The following is a 12,344-nucleotide window of genomic DNA, read 5'->3' as shown; positions in this document are numbered from 1 at the left end:
GCAGCAGATGTCATCACACGCTCATCTTGGGCTTCACAGGAGACTTAACGTCTCATTAAGTTACACTTAAAATAAAGTTTACACGTTCATCAACACTGCGGTTGCTTTTATCCATTACAAGTGAACTTACACATGGTGCTGTGATCTCACGGTGCCCTTGTGAAGCTAAATGCTTTTCTGCACAGATGAGCTGTTTACACTGATCCCAGTTTCAGCAACGTTAAATCTTTTGAATGAATGAATGCCTTTATTTTGAGCAAAACAAAAAAATTTAAACAAAACAAACATCAACAGACATGCTCAAAAGGAGCAGGAAGAAGCGTACACGTATATAATCTGACCGCCTTCTCACTATTCACGTCTCATTTAAAGAGGAAATTGTCAACAACTTGCCTTAGATATTAAATAAACAAACCCCAGCTCAACCAAGCCCAGATAAATACATAAACCAACCCATCAGCGTCATCCCTCTATGTCTGCATACCTCCTAAGAATACTGTACATGTCAACAAGGATTTACAAATGATAGCACTCTCTTTTTAAATTTTTAAATGCACAGTGTCCAAACTTTTTTGGAACTGGGGATGTGATTTAAGTCACTTTTTACCACATTAACAGCAATATTTGAAATATGTTAAATATAATGGTGGATACTGCTGCTGAATTTCACATTTCACATTTCAATACACTGCTGAATCTCTGAATTGTGGCCAAAACAGCCCTTCCAATGTTTTCAGCTTAATCGCTGGCATGTTGGCATAAACACAGTCTGACCACCCAGGCTTTTATTTTGGTACTTTCGCTGACTGGCAGTGCGCATTTGCTTATTAGCTAAATATTTAGTTTCTCCAAGCACATTTAGATTTAATAATTATATTTAACATTTAACATTAAGATTTAGATTTAACATTTAGATTTATATTTAGATTTAGTATTCATATTTAGATTTAACATTTAACATTTAGATTTAGATTTAACATTTACATTTAGATTTAACATTTAACATTTAGATTTAGATTTAGATTTAACATTTAGATATAACATTTAACATTTAGATTTAGATTTAACATTTAGATCTAATATTTAACATTTAGATTTAACAGTTAGATTTAGATTTAACATTTAACATTTCGATTTAACATTTAGGTTTAACATTTCATATTTCGATTTAACAGTGACATTATATTTAACATATTTCAAATTTTGCTGTAAATATGGTAAAAACTTTTTTAACCGTTTGAAGCTAAATGTGGCAAAATGTTGCTGTTAATTTCAGCATGAACCAGTTTACAAACGGCACCCCATATTTAGATAGTCAGATTCAATTTCAGATTCTCTGAAATTCCACCAATACAGTGGAAGTGAATGGATTTAGTTTGTGGTACATCATTTAAAAATTATTTTGGACAATCCAACATCCAATGTCTGCAATTTTCTCCATCCTGCTTATAAAATAATCCCTATATGAAATCTGTAACAGTGTGGTCTGTGGAAACCACCCCACCCTCACTGGACAAGAGCTCCCCTTTCTTAACCCTGATGTGCACCTTAACCACTCGGTGGCCATGACACCACAAGGTACTAGCATTTTGTATTAACCCTCCAGTCTGCAGACACAAGTCAGAAGACCTTCGTGTTCTACAGGGTCCACACCACATGTCAGGTTCTGTAGAAAAGTAGAAAAATCAATTTTCTGACTCACTGGTAACCAACAAAAAAAGCTTTTAGTGGACTCAGACGTTTGGACAAACAGTAATTGGAGTCTCAAAGGTGTCACTTAAGGTCATGTCAATAGCGACAAACAAGAACATGTATGGTTAACACTGTAACCTTCAAGCTTGCTGAAAGGTATGGAAGACAGTGTGATTAAAGAAAAGACCCTATAAGTCTTTATAATAAAAAACTTTCCTGAAATCATGACTCAGTATCTCAAAGCAATGTGAAAACTTTCAAAATAATGACTTAGAACAAAAATAATGACTCAGTATCTCAAAATAATCAGAAACTTTCTTAAGAATTACGTAGTATCTCAAAATAATGAGAAATGTTGATAGAATAATGACTCTGTATCTCAGAAACTGTCACGAATCAGTTCAGGAAGGACCCAAATGCAGAGCAGCAGGCAGGTTTGAGGTTTAACAAAAAGCAAACTTTAATAAAGCTGATAAAAAACATCCAGAACAGGCAGGTTACAGAAAGTCCAAATGACAAAACCCCCCAAAACTAACCGAAAACCAACTGGGATAATACGGTGTAAAACGGAGCAGGGAACGACACCAAGAACACAGGGATGAACACAGATGAACTGACCAGGAACAAAGGGAAACACACAGGTATATATATACAGAAAACTAATTGAAAGAACGCGACACAGCGGGAGTAGGAGGACATGGGCAAAAGGAGGGAAATGGGGATTGGCTAACAACAAAGGTGTGGAGGGGAACACTAGGGTGGGGCAAAGAAGACTAATACAGAACAGGTGTGAAGGGAACAGGGAAGGACTAACGAGACAGGTGTGACAGAAAACAGGCGGGAAAACACACAAAGACAGGAAGTAAAACCAGACATGACACATGAGGAGATAATCTACAAAATAAAACAGGAAACACATTAAACATGAATAATGAACATGAAACAAGGAACACAATCAGAAAACAAAGTCCATAGGATAACATAATATAAACGAAAACACAGGATCATGACAGAAACGTTTGACTTAGTATCTCAAATTAATGAGAAACTTTCTTGAAAAATCACTCAGTACTTCAAAATAATGAGAAGCTTCCGCAAAATAATGTCTTAGTATGAAAATAATGACTAAGTATCTCAAAACAATGTGAAACTTGTTCAAATTAATGAGAAACTTTCTTTAAAAAAAAACTTATTGTCTCAAAATAATGAGTAACTTTATTAAAATAATGATAAGTTTTCTTAAAATTATCTAAAAATAATGAGAAGCTTCCTTTAAAAAAATTACATAGTGTTTTAAAATTACGAGAAACTTTGTTAAAATAATGACTCAGTATCTTAGATTAATAAAAAACTTTCTCAAAATAATGAGAAACTTCACTGAAAAAAAATACTTAGTGTTTTAAAATAATGAAAAAAGCCCTTGAAAAAATTATTTAGTATCTCAAGAACTTGAGAATCCATGTGAAAATAATGACTCGGTATCTCAGAATAGTGAGAAATCTCTTAAAATAATGAGAAGTTTTCTTGAAATTATACCTTGGTATCTCAAAATAATGAGAAGCGTTCACAAAATAATGACTAAGTATGAAAATATTGACTCAGTATCTCAGAATAGTGAGAAACTTTCTTAAAATTGTGACTCAGAATCTCTAAATATATGAAAAACTTTCTCAGAAAAACGACTTAGTATTTCAAAATGATGAGAACAGCTTCCAATGCATGAACAGGCATCAGCAGGACCGGATATCTCTGCCGCTGTCCGAGGTTCTGAACCTTCGACAGGGCCCAAAGGAGCTGTGAAGAGCTGAGAACGTCAGAGAGACAAAAATATCCTTCAACTCCGAGAGTGATGCTCAGAAGGAAAGTATCATAAAACCTTTCAAAATCTCAGAGCTACCAGGACGTTTCTGTTGTTAACTCTTTAATATCTCCAGTTACACATGGAGGGAAGAATAATTCAGGATGTTTCTCTCTGTCGAACCAACACGCACGCACACACACACACACACACACACACACACACACACACACACACACAGAGTACTGTAGCACAGATACGAGTGTTGTTCTTGTTGATTGCTGTTAGTTTCATCAGAATTACTTTGGATGGTTGGTTTCATCAGAGCATCTCTCTCGGGTGTTGGGGTGTATGTGTGTGTGTGTGTGTGTGTGTGTGTGTGTGTGTGTGTGTGTGTGTGTGTGTGTGTGTGTGGCAGCTATCTGACATGTCAAAGTCAAACATGTTCATCTGCGCACACTGTGATGACACACAGCTGGTTGAATATCAGCAAAGTTTCCCTGCTTCCCTTCACTGGTTCCTGTACAGCAGGGTGGGTCTTTGTTCCACTGTTATAATCATTAAAAAGCAAAAGCAGCATGTGTATACATTCAGTAGGCTATATCTTCAGTAGCTAGCTAGCTAACCCTACACTTTTCAGGGTTTGATTTTGGATTTGGAACAGGGAAGAAACGTATATCTTTTTCCAACCTCTCCAGGTAACGAGTATCATTAATACACGACGTGCCCCAGGCACAACATTTAGCTCCAAATCCACAAAACCAGCCTGAAAATGAAGGAAATCTGAATTGACTGCATTTTAATAATGTTTGGGAAGTGAATCATAAAGTTAAGCTCCACTCTGATAATTTTCACAGTCCCTAACTTTTTACTGTGTACGAGCTTACACAAGATAGGACCTAAATTTTGTGTGTATGTGGTTTTTGTGTGTTTGCTTTTGTGTGTGTGTGTGTGTGTGTGTGTGTGTGTGCGTGTGTTGTGTCCTCCAGCCCTCAGCCCCCTCTGTGTGCCCTACATATAAAGCAGTCCAGTCCAATGTTAACACCAGCTGCTGTCTGTATCTCTAATTATAGCCTCTGCAGTGCAGGCTCCCAGGGCAAGACTGGGGGTCAGGTTACTTCTTCCCACTGCACACACACACACACACACACACACACACACACACACACACACACACCCTCCCTCGTTTAAACTGGGCCTCAAAAACAGGTTCTGACAGGGCTTAAGAAGTCACATGGGGCTCAACTAGATATTTATTCACTTATTTACTCCTCACTTTGACCTCTGCTTGACAAGGCAGGGCACTTAGGAGGAAATAAGTTTCCCCTGGAGGAGGTGCAAGAATGGAGGGGAGGTTTAGAAGTTTGAAGTTGTGAGGACTTTATTTTTGTTGTAGTTGTAGCTGTGGGCACAAATTAATATATCTGGTCTCCTGCTGTGTAAAAAGTGCTGGTGCTGTTGTTATTTGGGGACCTACCAATTATTCTAAGGGACAGTGTGTGAGATTTAGGGAGATATAGTGACATCTGGTGGTGAGAACTGCAGATTGCAACCAGCTGAAACTTCTCCCGGTTAGAATTCCTTCAGTATTTACGCAGGAGGTTTTTACCAGGAGCATCCACAGAGGTTTCTTCCTCTCCAAAACAAACAGACCAGTAGATTTTAACCGGTAAAAACATTTCACAAAGCAGTTCCACGTTACAAATTAGTGTTTCTGCTACGCTCTTTGGCTTGTCCACTAGGCCACTAGCCCAGCACCTGCAAATGTGTGCTCAGGTTATTTCTGATCCAGATGTTCAGGAGGTTTTTATAGGGAGGTGTTGTCCTCTTTAAAATAAATATACCAGGTGATTAAAATTGGTAAAAACACTGAATAAAGCAGTTTCGCATCCAAGTGATTCTTTGATGCTGTTTGGCCATCCTGGTCTCACTCTGAAGTCGTCGAAATCCAACGCTTGGGCAGTGACTTTGACTGTTGAAAAAAGCTGTCCTTTAACGTCGGCATGATACACGGCTGGTTGCCATAATAGTTTAAATGCGCCCAGCGGTGTCAGAGGGAAACGCGGCAGGACAAGAACGAAAGTTAAGGCGTCAAAAGTCCAAGTGGGGCGGGTGGGGGGAGTGGTGGATGGGTCCAACAAACAGACTTTCACCCGAGAGAGCAGTGTTTGTGTCCCGTAAGATTCTAAAGCCTGAATTTGTTCTGTCTGGGGCGCCCACTAGGTGAGTGGGTAGAGTGGGTGTGCTATGTACAAAGGCAGTGTCCTTGCTGCTGTGGCTGTGGGTTCAATTACAGCCTGTACCCCTTACCCCCCCCTCCTTTATACTTAAACTGTCCTATCTAATATTAAGAAAATATACCAATTATATTCCATTTCCACCAGTATATCCCCCCCAATCCTACACACTGGACCTTTAACACTGTCAAATAATACTATGATAAATGAAAGAAAATTAATGATGGCACCACTTAAGTCACTTTACAGGTGTATGGGGATTGGACAGGTCAGTAAAGGTGAGGTCAGGAATGGAGTAATGAGCCTCTCAGAGGAGGAAACACTGATGGAACATCAGCTGTTCGCTGCCGCTGGCTGCCTCCATCATTATAACATGATTAATACGTTCTGTGTTTCCGACACACACAGCACAGGAGACTGTTAGACCTTCATGTCTTCACTTTATTCTTTCCTCCTGTCTCCTTCTCTTAATCTTTTGCTCCTATACACCCGGGTTTCTTCCACTCCTCTGTCTCTCCCCTCCCTTCACTCCCACTGTCTCTCTATTTTGGACCCTCAGAGGGGGCAGGGTGACTCTCAGTAGGTCAACCCCTCTCCTCTCTGTCGGCCTCTCTCTTTCTGTCCCACTCGCTCAGCAATTAACCAGCTTAAGCTCTGAAACTTTGACTCAAGAATTTCCTGGAAACAAGCTGAAACCGTGCAGAATTTTGAAATTAACAAGAACAATAAAAGCAAAAAACAAAGAAGTATTTACTGGATTTCGTTCCTTGGATTTTTCTCCTGTGGGGAAGGTTTTAGTGTATTTTTAGACCTGCTGTGATCCAGCTTAACCACAATTGCTGTGCGCTTTTTGCTGCCGGATTTGAGTGTTGCCTCCATCGTCTTTTTCTCACAATCAACCGGGGCCAAAGAGGATTTAACGAAGGAGTTACATGCGCGTTTCTATGGTAACGGTGTATTTCCAGAGCCTTTGAAGGACTGAAGGTTATCACTGAACATCCAGCAGACTCAAAGCCCAAGGTAGTGTAAAAATCCATGTCACTGTGGCTGAACTTTATAATAATGATCTGACGCTGATGTTATAAAATGCTGGAGGTCTGTGCAGTTATTCTGCCTTACTGCCATTTTAAACACCTGTTAAAGGTTAGCTGCTACTGATGAGATACACCCAAACTTTATAAAGTCAGGAACTGCAACTTTAATGGTGCTTAAGGAATTTTAATGTTACAATCAAATAAACCAAAACGAATGACTAGTTGTGTTATAACAGTACATGTAAGCTATATAAAGCTCCTGTTGATACTTAATCATGTCTTCTCTTAGGTGTTGAAGTGTGCTGCACACATTACCTAAGTCACATTGATTTATCTTCACATTTATAATAAAAACAACAAACAATGGGCCTTTAAAAACCAGTCACAAGTTGCTTTAAAAAATACAATACAATAAAAGAAAAACCAAATATTTAAAAACAGGGATTTCAAGAAGTCGTCAAGCAGAGAAATAAAATGTGAAGTAACAACTAGAACTGTGAAGCGATTAAAGAAATTAATCTAATTAAATTAATGCTTTGTGATTAATTAATCTAAATCAATCATATACATCAACTTTTGCTGTGAAAGTATTAATTCTGACAGATGTTTCACAGTAAAGCTGCTGGTTTTCAGACACAACTGTCCCCCTGTCCTCTACCTCCGAAACTGGTCTGCATAGACTTACTCAGTCTGAACAACTGGTCGAGTGTGGCTTGACGAGGCTGGCTGCTAACGCTAGCATCAGAGGCTGTGCTAGCCCGGACGTCCGGGTTTGCTGCTAAATGCTTTGTGTTGAGGGGAAATTTCAGGCTTGACGTACTCCGATGGTAAGATTTCGTACTCACAGAGAATGGTAACCCTATCTACAGTTCCATCTGGGCGTTTTGTAAATGTAAATGTTTCATTCATGGGGCCAAACAGCGTCTTATCGTCTGCCTCCACAACACATTCTCACTCCGACCTCGTCACATATCAATGTTTGGTCATTGACTTCCCATGTCCACATACGACGTGCAAGGTACCCTGGGTGTGTTGGTTGTTGATGTTCTGGGACACCGTGTCAAGTTCTGCCTGTTACATGCATTGTCTTCTTTCAAGATACACTTACGTTTTCACGGGAAATTTACTGTCTCTTTCAAAATAAACGCATTATGTCGGTACTACACCATGCATTGACATTTCTTTTCCTTCAACAACAAAAGCACGTGGTTACGTTTAGGAAAAAAGAACAGGGTTTGGCTTTAGAATATTATGGGACACAAACACCTCTCTCTCGGGTGAAAGTCGGCGTTTGTTAGACCCATACACCAACCCTCCACTCACCCCATTTTTGCTGCCTTAACTTTCATCCTCGTCCCATCGTGTTTCTCCCTGACGCCCCCAGGCGCTGTTAAACTATAACTGCAACCAGCCGTGTATCATGCCGACATTAAAGGATGCCTTTGTTTGTTAGCTTCTGACGCTGTAAGCCACTGCCCAAGCGCTGGATTTCAATGACTTTGGAGTGAGACCTGGCTCGCCTCCATCATGTGACAAAGTCAGTGTGGCCTTCAGTGATGCACCGGGTCAAAGGGCACCACGGAACGCAATTAATCAGTGTTAATTATTATAATAATTAACGTTAAAACATTAAAAAAATCTTATTTTTTAACTTTGTAGAACAAAATATACTTTGATATTTTTCCCTTCATGACTAAACGCTGAATCGTTGCTCTGTTGCCACTTACATACTGTAGTACATTTATTACATCAAATATTTGATTATTACATCTCGAAAATGTACACAAGAGATTAACAAAACCTTTTTAAATGATCAGTTAAAAAGGGTTGCACTCTTGCACACTATCAGTAGAAAATGTATTGAGAAAAGCAACTCACTCACAGTCCACTCCTCATTTTCCTTCACACCTGTTGTGACCAGTTGTCTCCAACATTTTTGGCTTGTGACTCCTTAAAATGAGGCAGTGTGTTCGGTGCTTGTTCCTCCTTTACACAGATCAAGTTCCCCGTTCAATCAAAGACTAATTGTTTAATATCAGGAATTCTTAGAGACCTGAGGAGTTGAAAGAATTCAGTATTTCATGAGAAAATGTGTAATACTGTTTCTTTCTTTTCTCTTGTATCATCTTGGGATGTCTCAGATGTGTCTTGGGATCAGAAGGGGGTCCCGACCCCCAGGTGGGAAACAACTGCATTTGGAAATATTTGCTTTGATGTGATCTTTTAATGATCTGTTACCTTTTGTTTCTCTCTTTTATTTCTGTCTTCTAACAGTGCCATAGTGTAATTGCTCGGATGTAACCAAATGGCTTTTTTTTTTATCAGTGCACATAAGCTGAACACATCAACTCAGCTGTAACACCAAGGGGTCAGGACATGATTAATGGGAGACGGTCTGCTATATGAATTTGTGATCACCTTTGGCAGTTTTTTCTATTCTTTAATTTTCATGAAATATCAAATAATTTTACGTCTTTGGGCCTTGAAACAGTTATTTCAGTGAAATCAATGTTAATTTTAATCAACTATTTTTGATGCAGTCTTAGTCTTTAGTTTTAGTGACATTTTATTAATTTTTGTCCTCCGTAATCTGAGTCTAGTTTTGGTTTTTAGTACAGTTTCAGTCAAGTTTTAGTCAAAATGTTTTTTGTTTAAAGATATTTTTTGGGGCATTTTAGTCTTTAATTGACACAACAGACAAATGTGAGGGGGGAGAGACATGCAGGAAATGGTCACAGGCTGGAGTCGAACCCCCCTGCGGCAACAGCCTTGTGCATGGGGCGCCTGCTCTATCCACTAAGCCACAGACACCCCATAGTCAAAATGTTTTTTTTGTCTTTAACTAATTCAATTCCACTAATTAAGGTACTTGAAATTGTAATCAAGTTGTCAGGTTGTATCACGTTAAAATTTAATTTGGGCATAATTTTATCCATAACTACAGATAAGGTATACTCACTCACACCCCTGCATTTCTTCAGCAGGGTTTTTGAAAGGTTTAATGGCTGATTTATGAGCACAGACTTGTTGATCATCTCAAACTAGTATAAATAATTTGAGACAATAATCTGTGCCCAGCTTCATTGTAAGCTCTGACTTATTGATCTCACTGTTAAGCAGCATTAAAAAGTAATTTTATTTCAGCCTGAATTCTTTCTAAATCTGAAATATTCATCTGGAGTTTTAAACTCATGTCCTCTCTCAGGGGTGAGGATTAAAACTGGACTTTGTCCTGCTGCTCACTCTGCTAAGAAGCTCCACCGTCCACAGTCAGACCACACGGCTGTGTTTTTACCACTGAATTACAGCTCACAGCTCACGCAAGCAGCTGATGCTACTCAGGTGTGAGTGTATTGCAGGCTAGCATTCTGGCTCCAGCTATCTACCACCAACATGGTGGCGGTCTTATCTCATACCGCTTATGCGGCGATAGAAATAATCGCAAGCACGGCTGTTCTCGGCCATTAAGCCATTTTTAAAATAGTGATGCAGTTGTTAACATTGTCGCCTCACAGCAAGAGAGTTCCTGGCTTGAACCCAGGGTTTGCATGTTCTCCCCGTGTCAGCGTGGGTTTTCTCCAGGTACTCCAGCTTCCTCCCACAGTCCAAAGACATGCAGGTTAATTGGTGACTCTAAATTGTCCGTAGGTGTGAATGTGAGTGTGAATGGTTGTCTGTCTCTATGTGTCAGCCCTGTGATAGTCTGGTGACCTGTCCAGGGTGAACCCCGCCTCTCGCCCAATGTCAGCAGGGATAGGCTCCAGCCCCCCTGTGACTCCTAACAAGATATGCGGTTACAAGAAATGAATGAATGAAAATGAATGAATGAATGAATGAATGTTATTTACAATTATCCTCTCCTCTCCCCAACTGGCCACCAACATTAGATGTTGATATTTGGTATAATGTAGGTTGTGACATCAGCTGACCAAGGTTTAATGACAGGACGACGTCTAATGCCAACGTCAGTTTGACAAAGAATAATGACAGATAACGTTTTTTATTTTGTTGGTCTTTAGCTGTGTTAATAGGGCTGTCAAAGTTAACGAGTCGACACAAATTCCTATTAATGCCACTAATTATTCTGATGCACGATTAACACGTGCCTTCTGTAATTATGACCCTCGGCCCACCCTGTAGTTTGGAAAACCAGGAAGCAATGCAGCAGTAGCATTATGGATGGAAAGCAGGGACAAACCTCTGTGAGCGGACATGGATAAAGAAAGGCGTCTTTTGAATGGCAAGTTCAGCTTCAAAGCACTGCCTGATGGTTCTCACAAGACGAGTTATTTGCATTTACTGTCAATGTGAACTGAGTTACCACAGGAGTACGTTGAGCTGCTTAAAACACAGGGGACGTTTAGTTAACCTTTACGAGTGTAAAGTTGGACACTACATTGTGTTAGTATCACTAAGCAGTGTTACATTCAGGTCAATATGTCCATCTGTTGTTGCTTGTTGGGCTTGAGTTGACCATGGTGTGCTTATATTTTGAGCATGTAGTACCTTTGAGGTTATTTTATTTTATTTATAAAGCCCAATATCACAAATCACAATTTGCCTCACAGGGCTTTACAGCATACGACATCCCTCTGTCCTTTGGACCCTCGCAGCGGATAAGGAACGGTAGAAACCTCAGGAAGAGCAACTGAGGAGGGATCCCTCTTCCAGGATGACAGACATGCAATAGATGTCGTACAGAACAGATCAACATGATAAATTAACAGTAATCCGTATGACACAGTGAGACAGAGACAGTAAGATAAGATAAGATCTTTATTGTCTCCGTTAGTAATGACAGTAGCTTACAACAGCAATAATGAAAGTAATAATATAATTAATATTACAGGCTATTGTGGTACAATATGTTGAAAGTATATATTAATATCTGGCGGTATACATATGTGACAATAATCATATGTGTATAATAACAGTAGAAGTATGACTAATGACTAATGATAACAGCAGCAGCAGGAGGCATCTGGCAGGACCACGGCAGCAGCACAACCACACACGTCACGCTGTCCAGGCACCGCTGCGATATGAGTTAATCTGAGAGACAGTGGAGCACAAAGGCTCCAGAGAAGAAGCCGAGTTAGTGACATGCAGTATGGCCAAGTTAGTGACATGCAGTAATAGGACATGAGAGAGAGAGAGAAGTTGCCCGGTGTATTATAGGGGGGTCCTCCGGCAGACTAGGCCTNNGCGTTCTCAGAGCGCAGTGTTCTGGTGGGATAATATGGCACTATGAGCTCACTAAGATATATCGGAGCCTGACCATTTAGAGCTTCCAAACGTCTAATGCCAGCAGCATCTTGACGTAGAAAAACAATATTTAGATGTGTGGTATGGAGAACAAAGCCCTACAACTGCCAAACTTTCATTCCAACCAAACTTTAACCTCTGTCCAAAGTAAGAGTCAAATGTCTTTTTACATCACATTGACATCCGCTGCCAGCTGGGTTATTTTGAGTGACCGATAGTCCACTGACATTTTAGTCCTGTCTCATCTCATCAGTGAAAACTAAACATAGATTTCGTCATAGTTTTTATTATCCAAGATCTATTTTTAGCTTGTCAACG

The 12,344-nt window shown here is 39.7% G+C and overlaps 1 protein-coding gene across 3 annotated transcripts in view; it reads left to right on the top strand.

Annotated features, from left to right (window-relative positions):
• Positions 1-6,290: 6,290 nt before the first annotated feature.
• Positions 6,291-12,344, top strand: part of LOC126398537 (triadin-like) — a 30,838-nt gene continuing 24,784 nt past the window's right edge. For all 3 annotated transcript variants that reach the window (XM_050057967.1, XM_050057966.1, XM_050057965.1), the window contains exon 1: positions 6,291-6,747. The gene's annotated coding sequence lies outside the window, so the exon portion shown is untranslated. The remainder of the gene's footprint in view (positions 6,748-12,344) is intronic.

This window comes from Epinephelus moara, chromosome 12 (assembly GCF_006386435.1).
Source record: "Epinephelus moara isolate mb chromosome 12, YSFRI_EMoa_1.0, whole genome shotgun sequence".
NCBI classification, from domain to species: domain Eukaryota; kingdom Metazoa; phylum Chordata; class Actinopteri; order Perciformes; family Serranidae; genus Epinephelus; species Epinephelus moara.
The sequence above is the reverse complement of the archived record's forward strand: the minus strand, read 5'-3'. Positions and strand labels throughout refer to the sequence as shown.